Below are 18,724 nucleotides of genomic sequence, written 5' to 3' on the forward strand. Positions count from 1 at the left end.
CATCACATTGTACATACCACAGTGCCTTATTTTACAGACAAGGAAGCTCAGGTTTGACACGGGAACTCACTAGTCCCAGGTCACCTGGGGGTCTGATGCCTTGACACCCCTCCCCCCTCATAGGACCAACAGACCCCAGAGGTTGCAGGGTGGGGGGGCTTCTGGAGCAGGTGGCTTCTGTGGTGAGTGGAAGACTTGGAGCAGCAGTTGTCAGGAACTCTATAGATTAATAGGTTCATTCACTCACTCACTCATTCAACATTCCTCTGCTTAAAATCTGCCAATGGCTTCCTTCCCATAGCACTAGAATTGCATCCAAATCCCTCACCAGGCCCTCAGTAGCCCTGAAGGCACTAGTCCTCCATTTGACTCTGCCTTCAATGTGCCCCCTACTTGTCCCCTTGCTTGTTATGCACCAAGTTCTCTTCTGCCTCAGGGTCTTTCCACTTGCTCTTCTCTTTGCCAGGAAGGTTCTTCCCGTGCTCTGCCCATGGCAGGTTCCTTCTTACTCTTCAGTTCCCTACCCAGATAGGCCTCCGTCTCTCACACCCAGCTAAGTAGCCCCTATCCATCACTTCACCTGCTAATTTTCTTCCTAGGACATATTACTCCCTGCAATTATCTCCTTTATGTAAGCAAGCGTTTGTTTGCTGTCTGTCTCTCCCCATCAGGATGCCAGCTCCGTGACAGCACGTAACACTAGTCTGTTGACTCCCCAGCACCCAGCAAGGTGCCAGGTGCCCAGTAAGTTAACAAATTTATGTTCGGACTATTGAGTTTAGAGATCGAAAATATTTCCCAAACTCTAAAGAGGAGGTCGCGGGAGGGCTCCTGGTGGGGTGAGCGTGGGAGCCCCGCCTGGGGACCATGCCAGAGACTGGAAGACCTGAGGACCGGATGCCGGTCCAATCCTCGGCCCGAGCTTCCAGCCCCTACCCCGACCCCGTCCCGCGGCGTCCCCAGGCCGGAGGCGGGGTGTGAGGGTCCTTGAGGGTTCCACCCGGATCCCACAGCAAAGCCCCCTCCCCCAGGCGGCGGGGGGACGCGCAGTGGGGCGCGCGGACCGCCAGGGGGTGTTGTTGGGGCGCGCACGACCCACCTGGCGCCGGGGCCGCGAGCGAGCGCAGCCAGGCCGCCCGGGAACTTTTCCTCCCGTTCTCGCTCTCCTTCTCCCCCCGCGCGTCGCCCGCCCGCCCGCCCGCCCGCTCTTCCTGTGCGGAGGGGATCGCATTTCCCCGCGGCAGCAGCGGACACTAGGCAGGACCGCCCGGCTGCGCGGCCAGGGCCCGGTCCCCGCGCCGCCGGCTCCCCGCGCCCCCGGGCGCCGCCCCCGCCCGCCCGCGGCTGGGCTCGGAGAGTCGAGTTGGAGAGCGAGGCGGCGGCGAGGGCGAGAGGCGAGCCAAGCAGGCCGCCCTGCCCGCCGCCCGAGCGCCGGCGCGAGGAGGGGGCGCCGCGGCCCACCCTCCTTCCTGCCTGGCCGCGGGCCGGCCGGGCCGCCGCACCCTGACCCCCATGGCCGCCCGGGCCTCCGGGCCGCGAAGTCGCAGCGCCAGACCCAGGGTCTCCGAGTGAGCGCCGAGGTGAGCACCGAGCGCCAGGGCGCGGGGGGCGCAGGGGGCACTGCCGCGGGGCGGGGGCGGCGCGAGGCGTAGGGTCCGAGGCAGGGTGAGGAATGGAGGCGCGTGCGGGGCCGAGCGCGCGTTGGGCCGGGAGGTGGGGGTCCTGGATCATTGCTTTGTGTGGTGTGGGGGGTGCACGAGGTCACCGGGTGGCCATCTGGGGAGCTGCAGGGTGGGGGCGCCCTGTGCCGTGGATGGGGATCTTCAGGAAGGTTCGTGCGGCCGGCTGGGGTCGGTTCGTGGCGTAGGGGCGCGAGAAGCGAGGGTCGAGTGTGGCTGGGGGCTCTGCGTGCGCCATGTGCGGAGTGTTTGCCGATCGTGGGGTGGGGACGTGGGGGCATTCGCAGGGCGCCGGAGGCGGGAGTGGGGGGGCGGGGAGCTGACTTCTTCGTGTGGGACTTGGGGCCTGGAGTGGGCCACCGCGTGGGAGCCAGGGCCGCAAGGGCAGCGAAGGCCGTGCGTGGGGAGATGGGGCGCGCGGGGCTCCCCGCGGTGCCCCCACGCGGGCAGCGGCGCCCGAGCCTGCGCGAAGGCCCCGCGACCGGGCAGGAAGCGGCCGCAGAGTCCCGGGAGCTCGGACGCGGCCAGGCCCCGGGCGCGCGGGCCCATCGTGGGGTGACGTCACGGTCGGGGCACCGGACACGCGAGCCCGGTGTCCCCGGGCAGCGGCGCGCCGGCCAGGTTCACGGCCCCGGCGCCTTGGGGGCAGGGCACCGGGAGGAGGACGGGGAGGGGGCGGGGGTTGGGCGCAAAGCGGCGTCGCCGAGCGCGGCAGGGGCGAGGGGGTGGCGGGACGGGGGGGGGGTGACATTTGGAGCCTTGGTCGCGCCGGGGGCCGCCGAGGAGGGGCGGAGGGGAAGCGAAACACCAGCCAGGCCGGAGGCTGCTGAGGCCCCAGCTTCCTGGGGCGCCCGTCTTCCCAGCGAGCGGTTTGCCTTCTTGGGGCTGTTGTCCTCCTCAAATCCGCGCCAGGGACCGGGTGCGGCCGAGCCTTGCCCTCCCCTTTGGAGCCCTCGGTCGCGGGGAGCGCAGGGCTTCGGTTCTGAATGGATAAAACCGAGCGTAACAATGCGCTATTGGGGGGCTGGGGGAGGGGAGGCCGCGCGCCGGAATGGCGGACCCCGGCCCGGAGCCTCCCCGCTCGCAACACCCCCTCGCGCAGCGCCTGTCCCATGGTGTCAGCAGGCTCTGATTCAAGGACCCACGCGGGACCCGCACGGTTCCCTTCCACCCAAAGTGCCCCCCCCCCCGCCACTTATGTCTCTTCCAACGCAGCGGTGTGTTGAGGATTCAAGGGCATTACATCTGGTTGCAATCCAGTTTCATGGCGCTGCTGGGCTGTTAAGACCTCGCGCTGACGTCAGAGCAGGGGAATTACTTCTTTTTATTTTATCTTTTTTTAGTTGTCTGCTGCCCTGGGAGGGGCGGCGGGGTGGGTTAGGCGAGCTCTGATGTCGAGGCGCCAGCGCCTTGGGAGCCCCAGGCTGGGGGCTCTGCTTCCCTCCCCCTACTGCATCCTCCGTGGAGACCTGGCTCTGCCTAGGGTCAGGCTTACCCTGGATGCGGGCAGCCCTTGCTGCAGACTGGGTGCAGGCCCCTCCCGACTGACCACACAGCTGCGTTTCCAGAAGCTTCCCTGGGACGTGGCCCTCGGGATCTGGAAGCTGGAAAGGAATCTTCTAGTTTTCCACCCATCCCCCTTGACAACAAGGGGGTCTATAGGGCCCCGGGAACATCCAGGAGGGAATCCTTAGGAGCAAGGGGAAGTGGCCTTTTGGGTGACACAGAGGAGTGGACCCGAACATTCTAGTCTTGGAGAGGCTCAGCCCCAAAATTCTAGCAAAGGCTCTTACAGGCACAAGCCTTGGAGAGAAGGAAAGTGCATCAAGGGGTGACCCAGGCTCCAGAAGCCAACTGTGGGGTGGGCAAAATAGGACCCTTCCCAATAGCCAGGTGCCCCTCTGGCTTCCTAAACACAGGGAGCTCACCTGCTCCGGAACCATCTTTCTTTCCCTGTGGACCAAGAGGCTCTTGCAGGCAGGGCCCTTGTCTTATTCCCCTAGGGACTCCCAGGTGTAGACCGCTGGCTTTCAAACTCTTCCCTGTGACTTATAGTAAGAAATACATTTTAGGTCACAATTCCGTTCACACCCACTATGTATAACTGAAACAGAAGTTTAGTGAAGTAACTCTTTCCTCTATTATGGCTGCTGACCTGATACTTTCTGTTCTAGTCTATTTGGTTTTTTTTTTTAAATTGCTGGTTGCATCCTACTAAATTGATTTCACAATCCACTAATGGGTCATACCCAGAGTTTGAAAAAACAAACCTAGAAAATGAATCTGGCTTCTATTCATTCAACAAACATTAATTGAGGCCCTAACAGTTCTCTTTTTTTTAATTACTCAAGTAACACAGGGATGTGTTCCCATTGTGTAAAATGCAGATGACCCAGAACTATATAGAGGAAAAGTAAAAGTGCCCTCTGCACCCCACCCTCCCCACAGGTAACCCCAGGTAACAGGATGACAGCGCATCCTTACTCATGTCTGTATACATGTATCAGATATGCAAATATGTCGTTTTCTTTTCCCCCAAATGAGAACACACCTCAGGCTCTTATTCAGCTTCCGTTTTCCCTTCAGTCTGTCTTGGCGAGGTCGGAGGGTGAGGTGCTTTAGGGCAAGGCTCTGGGTTGACTCCTGGCTCCACCACATGCTGAAGGAGTGATTTGCCTCTCTGTGCTCAGTGTCCCTATCTGTACAATAGGGATGATAGCATACGGGCCTCAGGGGACTGCAGTGAAGATTTAATGAGTTAATCCATATAAACATGTAAAATTTAGAACAGCACTTGTCCTAATAAATGCCAGGTGCCACTGTCATCATTATTATTACTATTCTATTTCCATGGCAGTCCATGTTTGCACCTCGTTGCTTTTAATAGCCTCCTGTGGCTGTGTCTTCCCCGATTTCTGACATGTGGCTCTGCAGGCAGGGACAAGGTAGACGCCTGTGCACATAGCGGTGGACACTGGGCTGCGTTTCTTTTGCAGAGGCATCTGGGCTCACTGGCCCCAAAGGAACAAGTATTTCCCAAGGACCCTCCATTTTCAAAGTTTCTGTGCTTAATGCACCTGCCTCCAAGAAGGTCACAGCCCGGTGGGTGACGGAGACCCAGATAATACCCGAGGGGTCAGTGGGAGCACGTGCCGGGTCTCGGGCACAAAGCAGGTCCTCCTGTGGAAGCACCCTGTGAGTGTTACGGCAGACCATGGGGGAGAGCGGATGGGAGCGTCTTTGGCAAGACTTGCCCACGCAAAGAAGAGCAGAGGGAGCTGGTGTCTCATCCAGTTCTGAGACGGGTGGGACGGATCACGTGAGCTTTAGGATTCAGGGACTAGTGTGCCCACACTTGGCCAGAGTTGGGGTTCTTTGTGGAGGCGGGGGCTTCATGGAAGAGGGGGCTTGGAGCAGGTGCTTCAAGCACAGGTAGGTGAGAGGGGGCGTTCCTGGCAGAGGGAACACACCAGCAAGTCTTTGGAGGCTGGAACGGACGTGGCCTGTGTGCTGTGGCCAAGAGGGGAGGAACTGGCTCAGAGAGAATGGTGGCGGAAGAGGCTGGGCTGTTGCCAGGGCTCCTCTCTGGCCTCCCTGCCTCCATCCTGCCCCCTCCCAGTGTGGGCCACACTGCAGAGTGATCTTTCTCAACCATAGCAGATACTTCCAGGGGCTCCTGCTGCCCTCTGAATAAAGGTCCAGTCCATAGTCCTTCCCATGCTGCAGGGACCCTTTCTGGAGTCTTCCGCCTGCTCTGCCCCCATTTAACCCCTTCCCCTCCTGTCACAGCAGAGGCCTCCTTCCCAGGGTTCAGCCACTTACATTCTTGCCTCTGTGTGTTTGCCTGAGCTGTTCCTTCCACCTAGGATGCCCTTCACTTTCCTCCCTGCCTCCCAAGACCAAAACAGACGTCCTGCCTCCTCCTCCTCTGACCTCCGAGGCAGCATGAGTCATCTCCCTTTGTCTATACCCGTGGCTCGGTGTTTATCACGGAATTATCGGTAATTCTGTCAGCGTCTGTCCTCCCCACGAGGCTGGAGCTTCTAGGCCCGAAAGCACGCCTCCCTCCTCTCAGCAGCCCCAGCTCCAAGGGCGAGGCCTGGAACACGGAGACGCTCAGAAATGCTTCCTGGCGGTGAGGGCCAGGTGAGGTGGGGCGAGGGAGAGCCCTGACTTTGTTTCTCTGGTCCCCTGTGGGGTCTTTGTGGATTCTCGGGGTGCTGGTCAGGGGATTCTGGTTGGACAGACTTGAGAGGAGACAAGTGAGGCCAGAGGGGGGCCCAGCCCCCCCAGGCTGTTCCCTGAGGGGGCTGGGGAGAAACTGGCTCATCCTGTTTCCCCGGGGAATGAAGAGGAGGTTTGAGGCAGCGCTGTGCCCTGTGCTGGGTGGGTCACTGAGGATCTGAGGCTGGAATGTGACACCAGGGAGGGGGCGCGGAGGGTGGGTGCCGGGAGCTGGAGGCGCAGACTGGGGCTTGGCTGGCAAAGCAGACTTTGCTCTACTGGTTCTTGAATCCGTGTGAATGGTGTGTGTGTGGTGGGGGGACATGGGGGGCGTGCAGAGAGAGAGGGAGACGGGGTAGGAGGAGAGGGAGACAGGGAGATGTGGGGAAGAGGGAGGGAGATGTTCTTGTTGCTGAACAGAACGCTTCACTTCAGGAAGGAAAGACTCAGGAGTACGAGGGTTCCTGTGACACCGGACACTTGTTCATCTGCGACTTCATTCAGCACACGTTCCCGCAGCCTGTGCTCGCACGGGGCCCCGGAGATGAGCGTGCTGTGGTCTGGCCTTCCAGGCCCTCCAGGTCTGGGGGCCGGGTGGACGGTGAACATGCACTTTCTGCACAAAGTGAGCCGGCTCAGGGGAGAAGGAGCCGGATGCCGTGAAGGGGCCGGAGTGAGTCCCGTGAGGAGGGAAACAGACACAGCGGGGCCGGCGGGCCGGGGCTGGGGAGCCAGTTGTTGGGAGTTGTGGGGACACCTCCCCTCTCCCCTGGGCCTCAGTCTCTGCTGTGAATTGGGAGAGGGTCGACTGCTAAGGCTGAGAACGTAGGGAGCCAGGGGAGAGGGCTGACAGGACAGGGGCAGGGGGCTTGCTCAGAGTGTCCCTGCGCCCTAGGCCGGGGGTCTCGAGGAAGGCGGGGCAGACTCGTGCGGAGCTTGGGCCCGTTTCCTGCAGTGCCCGTCTTGGCGCCCGTGCCTGTGCGTAGGGCAGTGTGGTGAGGGAGTGGGAGCAGCCCGGGCTTCAGAACCAGGACGCGGTCTGGGTCCAGCTGCTGCTTTAGACAGCTCACTTCCCTGTCTGAGCATCAGTTTCCTCTCCTGTCAGAAACAGGAGCGTTAACTGCTGCAAGCCTTAAATGCCACGGCAGTGTGGGCGTGCGTTGTGATCTGGAAGGCATGGAGGCCCTGAGCTTGGGGTCATAAACACAGGCTTTGGGTTAGGTCAGCCTGGCCTCAAATCCCGGTACGAGCTGTCCCCTCCAAGGCTCCGTATCCCCACCTTTAAAATGGGCATAATCACAGGCCCCTCCAGGTTGCTGGCACGTAGTACTGAGCAGATGTGGCTGTTACTCTTACTGCTAAAGGACTTTGCACGTGGAAGAGATTGCTGTTATTCTCCCCTTCCTATTCATGCAAGGTTGCCTCTAAGCCTTCCCTGGGCTAACATTGGCCGAAACAGGGAGTTTGGAGGGTGTTCTTTTCCAGCCGAGGTGAGGCAGATGGATCGAGTGGGTCTTTGTTACACAGTGGGGCAAGTGAGAATTACAGTTTTCTGGCCAGAGTCTCTGTTTCCAAAGAGGCTTTGCCCCATTGCTGTGGGGACCTGGAGAAAACATCCTGCAGCTTGTGGCTCCGGTGGCAGTGAATGTGGCAGGATAGCCAGAAACTCCTTCACGTGTTAGTTCGTTCATTCGTGAATTGCGTGTTGAGGGCCTGTCGCACCCCGGGGTGCTGGAAACAGCCGCAAGCGCACTGCGTTTCTAATACAGTGTAGCGGGTGAGCACGCGGATCTGGGGGTTGGCTGCCTGGGTTTAGATCCGGGCTCTGCCACTTACTAACCTGGACAAGTGACTTATTCCTTCTACTCAGTCTCTTCATCTGTAAAATGGGGAAATGATAGCACCTATCTCCTAGGGTTGTTGGGGGAATTAGTGAGTTAATGCAGATAAAATACTTAAAGCAGTCCCTGGTACATAGAAAGGGCTAGAGAATGGTTCCTCCTCTTCTTCCTCATTCCTGCCCTGAAGAATCTCACGGACCAGCTCGGTGCTGCGGGAGGTCAGTTCCAGTCAGGGCTTTCCTGAGAGGGGTGACACCCCAGAAGGGAGTGGCGGCCCTCCAGCCCCCTCCTGGGCAGGCCCACTTCTGGAATCAGCACTCGTCGCCTCCTGGCCTTCTGGGACCCTTCTGTGGTCACTGGAGCTGGTTCTCTGCAGCAGGAGCGCCGTGGGTGAGGCCTGATGGGGGGAGGCCCCGCGAGGGCCTTGCTTACCCAGAAAGGTCTCACTCTGCCTGGCGCCAGGCGGGCTTCAGACTTGAAGACAGAATTTCAGTATCAAGTATCGAAGCTGAAAGTGTGTTCTGACTGATGTCCCACGTTGCCAGAGACCGCCAGACCTATCTGGGTGTCCTCGGGCAGATCCCTCCAGCTCTCTGAGCCTCTGTTTCCTCATTTATCAAATACTGAGAATAACAGTACCTACCTTATGGTTTTGTTTCTAAGAGTATTAACTGAGATGCTGCTTCTAAAACACTTAGCTGTACTTGGCACATAGCAAAGTGCTTGATAAATGTCACCTGTTAGTAATAATACAAATTCTCAGAAAACATAAATGTAAATTGAAAACCACCTGAAAGATTTCTTCTTGGGGGCTGCAGCTCCTTAGAGATGTAAATTAGAGATGTAAAGCTGTAAACCTTCCACTAGCCCAATAGGACAAAGAAGTGTTACAATGACTGGAGAGACACTGAGGCCCAGAGAAGCTTAGCTACTGTAGCAAAGTCACACAGTAATCCAGGGCCGGGTGGGGAAGCAGGAACCAGAACTGGGTTTTAGTCCAGTGCTCTCTGATGCTTTGATAGTTACTCCTTCAGCAAATAGTTACAGGCGATAAGCATTGATATACAGCTGAGGTCACATGGGCCTGTCTTTTTTTTTTTTAAAGATTTTATTTATTTTATTTTTTGCCCCCAAAGCCCCAGTAGATAGTTGTATGTCATAGCTGCACACCCTTCTAGTTGCTGTATGTGGGACTCGGCCCCAGGATGGACAGAGAAGTGGTGCCTCAATGCGCACCCGGGATCCGAACCCGGGCTGCTAGCATCGCAGCGCGCGCACTTAACCACCAAGCCACAGGGCCGGCCCGACATGGGCCTGTCTTCTGAAAGCTTCTGGTCTGATAGGGAAAATGAAATTTGTACATGATTGTGATAAGAGGTAAAATAAAGATCACCTGTTCTATTGGGGGGAGAAGAGGAAAGAGTCACACATTCATTCATTTGAGGGGGGCACTCTGCCAGGCCTTAGAGCCGTGATTCTCAATTGGGGATGATTTTGTCCCTCAGGGGACACTTGGGTCAAGTCTGGAGACATTTTTGGTTGTTTCAACTGAAGAGCTGCTGGCATCTAGTGGGTGGAGGCCAGAGATGCTGTTAAACATCCTACAATGCACAGGACAGCCCCATAACAAATTACCTGGCCTCAAATGTCAACAGTGCTGAGGGGTTAAGAAACTTTGCCCTGGAGAAACCGTGGTGACCAGGTGGACACTGCCCCTTTGAAGCTTACAGCCTGGTAGGTGAGCAGGCATTAAGGAAATAATTGCATAGATGTGGATTTAATTGTAATTGTGTTTCGAGCTAAGAAGGTAGAGTGCAGGAGGGGCGGGGAGAGGCTGCCTGTTCCATGGAGGGGAGGCCTTGGGGGAGGTCGTTCCAGGCAGAGGGCACAGCCCAAGCAGTGGCTCAGAGGCAGAACGTCAAAAGGCCTGTGTCTGGGGAGACAGCAGAAAATGACCCGGCCTCAGGGGCTTCCAGAGCGGGGAGAAGATAAAGGCCCAGAGGAGCTCTCCCCTTTGCCTGGTTTGAGGGAACTGCAACTCCCAGCGTGCTGTGCTCTGGGGGCTGAGCTGAGGGACCTGCCTGGGGCCTCGTGGGTGGGAGGGAGTGCTGCCCTCCCTGGGGGCCCAGCGTCTGCCCTTGTCTCATTTGCATCCCTCTGATAGGTGGGAAAGAGAAGCAGGAAAAAAGAGAGAGAGAAGAGGAAGAACAATATTTTCATTTCAAACACAGATAGTGGTGGGGGAGGTGGACGGAATCTGGTTTAGGATACCTTTGAGACAAGCACAGAAAATCCCCACTGTGGCCCGAAATAGCACGAAAAACAGACGTTTTGCCAAATCAGACTTAACTGAGGGCTCTCACTTCTTGAGTCCAGCAGGATGTGGATGGAGCTGGCTTTGTTCCCTTAGGGTGACATTGTCCCCTGGGGCCCCCGCCCTAGCTAATTAAACAGAGAGGCCCTGGTCTCCCGGGCAGGAGAGGAGCCTCGAGAGCTCAGCTTGGCTGCTCTTGGCCTCAGCCTGAGCATTCCAGAGGGCTGGAGATGGTGACTGGGGGATGCCTGGCAGCCGTGCCAGGTGGGTGAAAGCAGGGGTGGGAGAGACTTGGTTCCTTTAATAAGGGAGCTTGTCTCTTTGGATGCTGAAAGGGATGGTGGAGAAAAGCCATCATTTAAGGAGTGCCTGCTATTGTTCTTGGCATTGGGTGGTCCTCTCTAAGCCTTATTAACTGCCCTATACAGATTATCAAGGAAACAAGCTCAGAGAGGTTAAGTGACCTGCTTGAGGTCACACAGCACTCAAGTGGCAGAGCTTAGACTGGAGACCACATCTACTGGGCTCCGAAACCAGAGCCTGCCTGCTCCTCACTCACCTCATGGTGGTCACTCATCCATTGGACAGATCATCACTGACTGTGAAATAGTACTGCCACCTAGTAGGAAGTTTTTAGGGCTTGGAGTCAGAAAGAAGCGAGCTTGAATTCTGACCGGGCAGTTTGTGTCCGTGGCTGTCTCTCTTGGAGCCTCCTGTCATCTGTCAAGTGGGCATAATCATGCCTTTGTCCTGGAGTTGCTGTAAGGGTTAAACTCTGCACGGAAGGGGACAGGAAGGGGAAGAGGGAGGCCCAGGGAGGTTAGGACCTGCCCTGGGCCACCCAGTGTGGCAGGGCGCAATAAAAGAGCCGTGGGTAGAGGGAACCTGTCGAGATTGTGGTATCTCTGTGCAGTATCAGTGTTGGGTTTCTTTATTTGAACGAGGAGAGAGGGCAGCCCCCACTCTGCAGGTAGGGAAGGTGGTGTGGAATGTGGCTGTTTATTTTTCTTTGCCTGTGAAAGCCCTGTTTCAGCTCAGGCTGATAGAGCTTCCTAAGACACTGCAGAGGGTGCCCACCATGCAGAGGGATCTGCCCAGGGTGGGCCCTGAGAGGGCACCTACCAAGTGAGGCCCCCAGTGCAGCCTGTAAGCCCTCATCCCAGAGCCTGGGATACCTGGGAACCCCCAGAAAGAGTGAGGGTGGGAGGGACATGAAACCCGGGCGTCCCTCCACCTCCTTCAGTTTGGCCTCCCCGGGTCCCATTCATCTCCTTATCTCCTGGCCTCCGGTGGGAGGCTGGGAAGTCAGGGGCAGCCTTCCTGACTGACAAGCAAAACAAGGCTTGCTCACAAAAGGAGAGGGGAGGTGGGCTGGGCTTCTCTGGCTCCCCTGCCCCTGCCGCAGCCCCTGGCTGCCAGCTTTGCTCCTGCTCCACCCAGCTGGCACCCTACATCCTGAGAGGCAGCCAGGGGGCTGCAAAGCCATTGTGGGTCAGGCCGCCCCAGCTAGGCGCGCCGGCACTGGAGAGGCGGATTCGAGGAACCACAGGGTGGCCGGGAGGCAGGGCTTGCTGGAATGGCCGCCCCCTCCTTCCCTTCAGCTGGCTGGGAAAGCAGCTTGGAGAGGAAGCCAGGCCGGCAGGTAGCAGAGAAAGACATGGGATCCAGGGGGAGCAGCAGAGAAAGCAAACAAACAGGGCTTTGTGTGGCTGCAGATTGCTGTCTCTGAAGGGAAGCCAGGCCTGCGGGAGGGGGAAGGGGAGCCAGGGATGGGAGGCCAGGCCGTTGCTCTGAGCCAGAGATAGGCGGCTGGACCAGCCCAGGCTGAGCGGCCAGGGAGCAGGGAGTGCCACTGTGTGTGGACAGGCGTCTGGAGTCCCAGCCTGGCGGAGTCCCAGCTCTGCCACTTCACTCCTTGACAGATCCGGGCTTGTTTGCCCACCGAGCCAGGGCAGTCACTCACATGTAGGTCTCGGGAAGACAGGCATCTGGCCCGACTGGCCCGGCCTGGTCAGTGTGAGCGCCCATCCTCCTCTGGCCCCCCGTTGCTGGGAGGACTCAGGGTGCGAGGGGCGCAGCGTCTCCCTGGGGAGCTGCCAGCTTCGCTGGGAGACCCGGGCCGGGCAGGGATGGCTGCAGAGCTGCGGTCACTTGGGGGCTTGGACGCAGCCATGCGGAGGGGAATCGGGTCGCACCGCCCAGCGAGGGACGCCTAGGGTGTAGGCGGGGAGAGGCTAGCATCTCCGGCCGGCCTGGGACCCGAGCTTCTCGACCCCTCCGTGGGGCGGGGCGCACCGTGTTGGGGAAGGGCCAGGGCCAGGAAGACGGCCTTCTTGTGGGGAGCTGAGGGGCCGTCTTCGGGGCCGGGTCGAATTCTGGATGCGGGCGGGGCCGGCCGGGCCTCAGGAAAAGGTTCGGGAGGAGTGTCAGGCCAGACACGCAGGCAGCTCGATTATCGCCTCCGGGTTCATTTCCTCTCCGCTCCCCGACCTCGAGCGGGGGCGGCGAGAGGGCACACGCCCGCGCTTCCTGCCCCCGCTCCCTCCCGCGGCGCCCACCATCTCGGCCGCGGGGGCCTCCTCCGCGCCGGGCGACCAGACAAGCCCGGGCCGGCGGCCGCGCGGGGGGGCCGGGGCCGCGGGCGGGGGCGGGGCGGGCCGCTCCCGTTGCCATGGCAGCGCTCGTCCCGGCGTGCTCCGCGGCGTCGCGGGGCGGGGCTGCCGAGGCCCCGCCCACTGCCGAGCCTGTCTTTCCGGGAACCTGGGGCGGTGGGCGGGGCCTCCGTGCAGCCCTGCGGTGCTGCCCGAGCCCGGGAGCCCCGCGTTAGGGGCAGTGGGAGGACGCTTTCTGGGGCAGGGGCAGGGGGAGGGGGAGGGAGAGGGGGAGGCACCCCCGCGCCCGCTGCAGGGGGCCGTGGAGAGGAAGCGCCGGGCTCCGGGCCGCGCTGCCCCGGACCCGCAGGCTCTGGGCCTCCCGCGCTGCCTCTACCCCAGGGCCGGAGCGAGGAGGCGCGGGAGGGCGCCCCCCAACGCCGCCTGGCCCGCCCGGGACCCTGCCGCCGGCCGCCTCCCGCCAGCCCAGGAGCTCGGGCCTCCCTGGTTGGCAGCCGTGGACGGTCTGGCCGGGAGGCACATTCCTACTCCTGCGCCCGGGCGCCCCGCCTGCCCTGGGGGCAGCCTCCTCCGGAACTCTGCTGCCAACCACGCTGCCCCACCGCACGCCCGTCTCTCGTGCCTAAGTTCCCGACCCGTCGCTCCAGGGCCGCCTTCTTTCCTCCAGTCGCTTCTGAGCACCCACTCAGCTGACCTCTGCCCCTCCTACCTGGACTGGAGGGGCAGCTAAATGTAATGCTAACCTTGGGGTCTTGGAAGGGAGGCTGTGTGCCTGTTGAGCAGCTGTCCTTTGGCCTTTCTTGAGCCTCACCCAGGGCACACGCACAAGGAGAGTGAGAAGGGGCTTTGGTTGTAGCAGGAGGGACTCAGGCTTGGTATGGAAAAGAACTTCCTAGTCCTAAGCATTTTGTTTTTAATGAAAGTAATAATATGTTGATTTTAGAAAAACCCAAAAATACAGGAAAACAAATGAGTAAAAATCTGTTTTGATTCCACTCTTAGGACATAACCACTGTCAACATTTTTTCTCTGGACATAAGATAAACAATATATGATAAATATACAGAGTCATGCTATATATTTTATAAAGCATTTGGTGGTTTTAATAGCTTTTTTTCTCACTATAAAAGGAGGACAGGCTTATTAGAGACTTTTGGAAAATATGACAAGTTAAAAGAAAAACAATTCACCCATACTCCCAGTCTCCAAATGCAGCCACATTTGACTTTTCTTTGCCCCTGTTCTTGGGATTTGGGTTTGTTTAAGTATGCCGTCACTCCTCCTGTGTATGCTGTTGGATATCCTGCTTTTCGCACTTGAAGTGGTATAACATGCTCCTTTTTCATGAGTCTCTGGAGAGACCTGGAACCACATTCTGGGGAGAGCTTCAGAAAAGAGCCAGACTGGATGGTTGCTTTCTTTTCTTTCTTTCTTTTTTTTTTGTGAGGAAGATTAGCTCTAAACTAACATCCATGCCTGTCTTCCTTTATTTTGTATTTGGGACGCCACTGCAGCATTGCTTGATGAGCAGTGCGTCGGCCGCGCCTGGGATCTGAACCTGTGAACCCCGGGCCGCTGAAGCAGATTGTGCAAACAACCACTACACCACCGGGTGGGCCCCTGGGTGTTTGCTTTCTCACTTTGTTCGTGCTCTCCCCATCTTCAGACCCCCAGGAGCTCTTCCCCATTGCCACTAACTCTGATAAGCAGTCTGGGCCAGGGGGCCACCCAGCCTGGACAAGGACCCTGAGCCTGGACGTGGCCCCAGCTGAGATCCAGGCTCCAACAGGAGGGACTGTAATGGGCCCCAGATGTTCAAGGCTGCAGTGAGGCCTCAGACTTCAGCCTCATCCAGGCCCTTCTTTGCCCAGCAATGCTCAGACTCTTAAGACCCTGTGCTGGTCATGTGACTCACCTTCTCCTCCCTCTCTACATCCTAAGGGCCGATTTCTACGGCCTTGGGCTCCAAAGCCTCTCCCTGGGGGTGTGCAGGCCTGGCACCAGGCACAGCTCTCTCTGCCCAGCCGCCCTGAAGGCCTAGCTACAGGGTGCCCTTGCACCCGCCCATCCCTGCCACCAGGGCTTCTGTTCTCCCCCATTCCTGAACAGTTCGATTCTCACACATCCAAGCCCTGTGTGAAACAGGCCTTGCGAACTCACAATTGCCAGCGATGGATTGGCATTTAAAAGCATCCAAGGCTTGAGGGAAAAAGCCAAAGAGACAAGAGAAGGCAGGGCCCTGTGCCTGAGCAGCAGCTGGATTCAGCGGATGGAAAACCACAGAATGTCCCTTTCCCGGGAATAACACCCCTGGCAGCAGGGTGGCGGGTGGGGCACCAGACACCATGCCCCACTGGCCACCGCCTGCCACCACCACTGTGTGCTTTCCGAAATGGAAGGATGCGGGAGGGATGTTATGAGCCTACAGCCAACGGCCCTCTAAATTATATTCTCTTAACAGGCTTATTCATTTATAAAATATTGAAGACCCGTTTCACTTTACCTGTAGCAGGGAGGCAGCCAGGTTGGGGCCAAGGTTGATGCTCTGAACATGATTTATTTATCTGGATTTGTTCTTCTAGGCTGGGAGCAGCCTGCCGTGTGGGATTTAACCAAGTGGCAAGATGGTGTGTGTCGTTGTGTGTTCCCGGACTTGCGGGCCTGTGTGTGTGCAGCGTGTGTCTGTGTCTGTTTTTTGGGGGGTTCTGTACGTGGAGGGGGTGATGGTTCTTGCATGGTTGCTGCACCCAGGCACACGTGAGTCTCTCTGTGTTGGATTGCTGAGTGTGTGCCTGTGTGTGTGATATGTGTGTATAGAGGGGGTTTCTGTGTTTGTGACTGGGACCAGTGTGTGGTTGTGTGTGTGCTGGGTTGGGGAAATGAGCTGAGGGGATGGGTTTGCCTGAGCATGTCCTAGGTGCTCATACGTGTGGTGGGATCCATGGTGCAGGGGGGCATGTACTCCTCTCTGTATGTGTGTGTGTGGTTTTTCTGTCTGCGTTTGTGGGTGGGGGACCTGTGTGTGTGGCAGAGTGTCTGTCTTTGTGTTTGTGTGTGTGTCCTGTAGTGTGAGGCCTGTTCGTGTGTGTGTGTGGAGTGTGGCATAGGACTGTTTATCCATGGTGGAGGCAGTGGCCACTGGCTGTGTTGCTGGGCATCTCCTTCCCCCCGCTGCCCCCCGGGCCTGGGCCCTGGGAGGAACTCAATGCCTGGCAAACCTGAGCTCTGTGACCCCTGCGTGGCTGAGCCTTAGGCTCCAGGAAGGACTGGCTTTGGGGACTGAAGGGACTCTGACAATCCCTGACTCTCTTCCAGCAGAACTGGGCCTTCCCTGCCCTGTGGCTCAGAGACCACAGAGAACTTTCTGGTCAAGGTGGTCCAGGCCCCCATTTCACAGATGGGGAAACTGAGGTCCAGAGGGCACACAGCCTGTTAGTGGCCCAGCCAGGACCCTAATGCAGGACTCTGCTCTGGGGCAGCCCTCCCTGGGCCTCAGTTTCTCTTCCACTGCACGAGGGTGGGCTCCCAGGTCCCTGTGCTCCTCTGGCGTGGAGCACCAGAACTGTAATGGCCACGGCACAGGGGAGGCAGGGTTTGTCCAGGATCCCTCAGCGAGCTGAGTCCAGCCCGGAGGCAGGCAGCAAAAACAGCAAGGAATGATGGGAAGATCCCTGCTCTGGGCACTGAGTCCCAGCTCTGGGGGCAGCTCTGCACTTGGGGTGTTGTCTCTCTGCCTTCCGCAGCTGCAGCCCCGTGCCCAGATGGGGCCCAGTGGCCTGGGAAGTGGCAGGCATTTGGTTTTCCTCAGCCTCATGACAGCCCTCAGCACCCGCCGCCTCCCCACTGTAGCAGCTAATGCGTCTGTCACTACTTTCCTAATGAGGCTGCAGAGGGCCCCCTTGGGACAGATACCTTCGCAGGCCAGCCGGCAGCTGAGGGGGTGGGCTGGCCTTAGGGTCAGGTTGGGAAGAGGGGGGCCGAGCCCCTCTCCTGCCTGGGAGGGCATCGAGGCCCATCCAGGCTCCTGAGCCACCTGTGTGGGGGGAGGGGGTGCCGGAGGGCTTGGGGAAGCAGGAAGGCCCACACCAGCAAGCATTTTCTCTCGCACTGTGACTGTTTGTAGTAATAATACTTCATCTGGTTGACGGATAAGTTTGCAGGCCTACTGAGTGCCAAGACTGAAACCAGCTGTGATCTGGGTGTTCATAACCTCTGCTCTCGGGGTGGTGTGACCAAGGGGGAAGGACAGTAATCAAATAATCGAGTTACTTGCGTCATCATACATTCCTGTGTGGGAATGCTCGTTCTTCACGGCCAGGACGGGCGTGGAGAATGCGCGCCGAGCTCCTCTAAGGACAGAGGTGTCCAGTGCCTAGGCTGGGGACTGCTCCAGGCACCCGCTAAAGGCTCATCTAGGACTGAATGAGTCAGGAGACCTGAATGAGTCAGGAGACCCCGATTCTTGCTGTGTGGCCCCAGGCACCTGCCCACCTTCTCTGGGCTCCTCAGGGGCTAGAAATGTCCTTCTCCGTCCCCTCTGAGTGGAACTCAGGCAGTCTGTGTCTCCTCTTCCAGTGCTCTTTGCTCTCCCCGCCAGGGCCCTCGAGACATCTGCCGACAACAGCCTTGACTCTGGAGTGCCTGAGGCACTGCCCCAGGGGACGCTGGGAGCCTCGCACAGCAGGCTGCCTCACCCCACCTGCTATTTCGTCTTGGCCCTTTTCTCTCACAGAGCCAACCCCAGGGCCGAAGGAAGCCTGGAAGAGGCGAAATCTGCAAATCATCTCCGTTCCCCTAAATTGTGGAGGGAGGCGTTCTTTTGCAGGATTCGTGTTCATTTGCTCACCAAGTGTTTTGTGTGTGTGTGTGTGTGTGTGTGTAAGATCGGCCCTGAGCTAACACCTGCCAATCCTCCTCTTTTTGCTGAGGAAGATTGGCCCTGGGCTAACATCTGTGCCCATCTTCCTCTACTTTATATGGGACGCCGCCACAGCATGGCCTGACAAGCAGTGTGTCGGTGCACGCCCAGGATCCGAACCCGGGCCGCCAGCAGCGGAGCGCGCGCACTTAACCGCTAAGCCACGGGGCCGGCCCCTCACCGAGTGTTTCTTGAACACCTGTTAACTGCCAGTGTTAGACCGAGGTTGCAAACTGGTTGTCCTCCTGCCACATCCTGCCCACAGCCCCATTTTTGAAGGAAAAAAAAAATCAAATGAGTTGCCAGTGAGTAATCCTTGGGCGATTCCACCCCCAATTCCCAGGTTACAGTTCATCCTGATTATTACAGCCTGCTTCTCCCAGGCCGTGACTTCTGGCACGGGGTGCAGTCTGACACCCAGTCGAGGTGGGATGGCACAGCCTCCACCTAGCCACAGTCTCCACCCCTCCCTGGTAACCCCTCCTGGCCATGTCACACGTGGTAGTGTGGTTTCCTGGTTATGAGCCCAGCCTGAGGAGCCAGCCTGCCCAGGTTCAAATCTTGTTGTGGGCTTTTTACCAGCCATGGGACCTCAGGTAAATCAGAGTCCCTCTCCAAGCCTCAGTTTGCTGCTCTGTAAAATGGGCATCACAATAGTAAGTACCCAATAGCTCCTGGGGTTGCTGGGGGTTGGGATTAAGTGAGAGAATTTCTGCTAGGTGCTCAGAACTGCTTGTTGGCTGCTCTTACTGATGCTGTTGGATAAAGGAACCACTGCCCAGCTTCCTATCCCTGGGACCCCCAGGCTGGCCTGCCCCGCTGCCCTCGCCGCTCCGCTCGCTGCTGCCCCCACGGGGGTTGCCGCCATCAAAGCATCTTCTCATTCGTATGCTAATGAGCTGCATTAGTGCTTAATGGCCGCAAACGCGCCGGTGTTTGATTGCACCTGACCAGGGAGGCGGCCGCGGGAGCAGCTGCACGCGAGGCCCAATAACCTGGAGCATGGCCCCCCACTCCTCTTCCGGGCGCCGTGCGGTGGGAGAGGCCGGTGTGGCAGGGTCATCGAATTCATTTATCGCCCTGCTCTGCCTGCGGCCTTGGCGCTCTCTCCGGCCACGGCCGCTGCCCAGGGCCGC

At 58.6% G+C, this 18,724-nt stretch overlaps 1 protein-coding gene across 5 annotated transcripts in view; it reads left to right on the top strand.

Moving 5' to 3' along the window:
* Window positions 1-1,126: 1,126 nt before the first annotated feature.
* The window catches only part of RAI1 (retinoic acid induced 1), a 119,990-nt gene continuing 102,392 nt past the window's right edge, over window positions 1,127-18,724 (top strand). For 4 of the 5 annotated variants that reach the window (XM_087440282.1, XM_087440284.1, XM_014789786.2 and 1 more), the window contains exon 1: window positions 1,127-1,580. The gene's annotated coding sequence lies outside the window, so the exon portion shown is untranslated. Of the gene's footprint in view, window positions 1,581-5,163; window positions 5,826-18,724 lie in introns of those variants that run through there. The other variant, XM_087440283.1, reaches the window with a different exon arrangement.

This window comes from Ceratotherium simum, chromosome 16 (assembly GCF_057802395.1).
Source record: "Ceratotherium simum simum isolate JZ-2026a chromosome 16, ASM5780239v1, whole genome shotgun sequence".
NCBI classification, from domain to species: domain Eukaryota; kingdom Metazoa; phylum Chordata; class Mammalia; order Perissodactyla; family Rhinocerotidae; genus Ceratotherium; species Ceratotherium simum.